General features: G+C 33.6%; 1 long non-coding RNA gene across 1 annotated transcript; it reads right to left on the reverse strand.

The window, feature by feature from the left end:
* Positions 1 to 234: 234 nt before the first annotated feature.
* Positions 235 to 2,339, reverse strand: LOC137076015 (uncharacterized). Its single transcript, XR_010905162.1, has 4 exons — positions 2,299 to 2,339; positions 1,926 to 2,079; positions 1,590 to 1,675; positions 235 to 909 (listed from the first exon to the last, which is right to left on the reverse strand). It is a non-coding gene; the product is annotated as an uncharacterized lncRNA (long non-coding RNA).
* Positions 2,340 to 3,490: the final 1,151 nt, after the last annotated feature.

Consider the following 3,490-nt stretch of genomic DNA (forward strand, 5'->3'; position numbering starts at 1 on the left):
AAATAAGTAAAATTTAAAATAAAAATTGTTTTTATTTTAATTAATTAATTTACCAAATCATACTTAGTTAAAATAAGTAAAATTTAAAATAAAAATTGTTTTTATTTTAATTAATTAATTTACTCAAATTAATTAATTTATTATTATTATTATTAATTTAGACAAATTATTTCTTAATCCACTTTAAATAATTAGTTACCATTGCCATAACTTTAATAAATAAGGAAAGCGATGTATTCGTTTCCAACGTTTATTGCTCTATAACAGCTGTCATAAACAATTGGGTACATTTTCTGTAATCAATTTTAATGTAACAATAATGGTAATGTAAACATTTGTAACATAAAAAATTACAGAAACTTCTGACCTCATCTTTAAGTGCAGCATTGAACACCTTCAAAGTTCAATCTGTGTACTCTTAACACTGACATTAAAATACAGTGACTCTTCACCTGAGCGATACATAAAATGTACAGTACATTACCTTTTCATATTTATTAAAACATAATAAATTAATACAAGAACACATTTTAAGTACAATCTGTGCCATATTCTACTAGCCAATTAACAATTAAACATTCAGAACAATCTTCTGAAAAACACAAGATTGCCATTTATGAGTGTGAGGCTGGCATTTGACCAACTAAATCAGAAGTTTGTTTTTTAATGTCATGAATCAAGAGGAAGGTTTTGGGCGCAGTGTGTCAAGTCCCACAAAAAGTCTTTGGAACATCTCAGATGTTTTGCAGAGTTGTGGTGGATACTGCAGGTTCAGAGCATATGTCATACCCAGAAGCAGGCAACATGCCCTAGGATTCCCTCAACGATGATGCCTACTGCATCTGGTTCACGACAGACATATATCTGCATATTGCGCAAGTCCTTGTGCACACTGCTCTCTGTTTTTCCCTGTATGAGACATAAACAGAACAATAAATGGCAACAGAGAACAATCTTCAAAAGCCTTCAATAAAATCACACATTAAAAGTTCACAAAAGGTTTTAAGTTTGGTCGAGCCAGCTCCTGCACAGTAAGCCTGGCCTGTTGAACTGGCTTCATAGTACAACTTTCAGTACAGTCTCACTTGACACAACAAACCTGCGAGACTAAATCACATACACAAGTCACCTCCAAGGCCTAAATCCTTAAAGGGGAGAGGGGTTCAGCTGGTAACACATAGGTGTGGTTAAGTAAAAGTATCTGAAAATGCCACTCTTACAGTTATATCAGCAGATAAATAATGACTCCTGCATTCATGTAAACAAGGATTTTACTTCTGTGAAGCTGCAGTTGAAAAATATGACAGTATATTTTAAATCAAGTTTACTAGCCACTGGAAGACCAAAAGATTAATTTTGATAACTGGTTCCTGTGCAGACATTTGGTTGTTTGTAGGTGTGTTTTTGAACTTTTGACTGAGCCATCAGACAAGCCATTTCCACCCAATTATAGTATTTGTTCTTAGACAAGCTAACCAATCCTCAACTCCAGCTCCGTATTAAACTCAGACAGACATAAGATTGATATCTGAGGAATAAATGCTTCCCCCCCAAAAAAATTAAAACTATGCTTTTTAAACAATACTTACATAGTAGTCAGAGATGAGCTCTTGCCCACTCTCTCCCATGTTTTCACATCTCAGAGTCTCTCATTCACCACAGAGGTACTTGGATCCTATAGTTGGCAAATGAATAATGAAAAACTGAATCTTGCAGGCAATATGACTACAATGCAATTATCAGTGTGGGTCTGTACTACCTATTTAACAGAGCTTACCGGCATATTTCTTTCTTTTATATTTAAAATTAATTAGCAGCTGTAAACAAAAATGTTTTTTGCAATATTCATCTATAGGCAAGACAAGAGAATAAAGTACGTATTGTATGAATATGCCCCTGCAACATTGTTACCACTTTCGCCTCACCTGTATCAGTTCCATTAACAAGTTATTGATGCGTTGACCAACCGCTCCACCCTTCGCACTAAACAGGTCGAGAAGTTTTGGAGTACTTGTCCAGCTGGGACATAAACACTGATTCTAGTGGAACTGCAGCACACCTTCAGAATTCTTCATTTACCTGTAATACATCAATTGTTTAACTGTTATTTGGAACACAAGAATTGACAACCTTTCATTTTAATGCAATCCAAAAATCAGAAAGGGATGATACTTTTTTTTCCGTTCCTTTTTTCCTGACACTCAATAACTGACTTTTGGTTACCTTAATTCCTTTAAATGACAGATAACAATAAACCTCTGAAACATTTATCTCAATTCAACCTACTAAAAAGCTTACCTACTCCATGAACTTTTCCTCCCAATAGATTTGATGGTCTTCTAAAGAAGCAACACAGATGAAACAAAAGTTTATTTAGGAAAATATCAGGATCATTGATGTTAATGCAACGCAAAATAAATATATAATCTTTTTTTTACGAATTTTAATGATACCACGTTGCAGAGAGACACACCAGGAATATATTATGTCATGTCCTCATATTTTTCAGCCATGCGGGGATAACAGTAACTACAAACCTAACAGTTAACGTAACTTTTATTGTTAATTTCATGACCTTCGGTAGGCCTCATGCGGCGCCAGCAAAACTGACAAACTTAATGCTGTCTGAAACAGGCGACGCTTTTACATTTTAGTTAAAAAATGCGTGCTCATTCGGCTAAAACCTAACTTGCAATGTAAATAGCTATACTTACATCGGTTGTACGTTGTAAGATCCTCAAAAACTCCACAGAAACCCGAAACTGGTCCGGTACAGCCAGGTGACAACGCGCAACGATCTCGTTCGTTGTTCTGCTGCAGCATGTGGGCGTGTCGTGACGTTTTACTTCAGATATAAACACTTAAATAGAGTTTTGTAGAAACAATTTATTGTGAAGGTCAGGGAAATCATTTTTTTGATAGGTAATAATAAGTTGCAAAAACATTCACACTTTTTACTTATGTAAAACTTAAATTAATTCAAAAAGAAAAGAAAATCAATTTATTGGAATAAATATACTTTTTAAAATAAATTCCTACAGACAACACCCTGAATTACTTTTTACAGTGTACATATGTAAGATACTCTTTTAAAATTTGAAGAAAAAGTTTACCAAATGCATCTACATATTCGTTGTGTTCTCACACAAAGCCGGTACGTTTTGATTTATAAAATGTACTTTTCCTATTTCTGCAAAGTTTCATGCTACTTTTACTAGCCTGATAAATATGCAGTTAATACATTATGAAACAAGACAATCACGCTACCAAATACATTTGATTTTAAGAAAAAGCGATGTTTTAAAATACAACTAAACCAGATTATTTTCTCTTTTGACAAACTATTAGAAAAAATACTTTCCCTGTGATGTTGGCCTTGGTCTTTTTTAAGTATCACATCAGGCATGTAACATTCATACAGTACAATGATCCAGATGAAGCTTCTTATCAAACAAAGACAATTATATTTATCTTTCACTTGTGAATATTT

The sequence above is a fragment of the Pseudorasbora parva genome, chromosome 5 (genome assembly GCF_024679245.1).
Source record: "Pseudorasbora parva isolate DD20220531a chromosome 5, ASM2467924v1, whole genome shotgun sequence".
Taxonomy (NCBI): domain Eukaryota; kingdom Metazoa; phylum Chordata; class Actinopteri; order Cypriniformes; family Gobionidae; genus Pseudorasbora; species Pseudorasbora parva.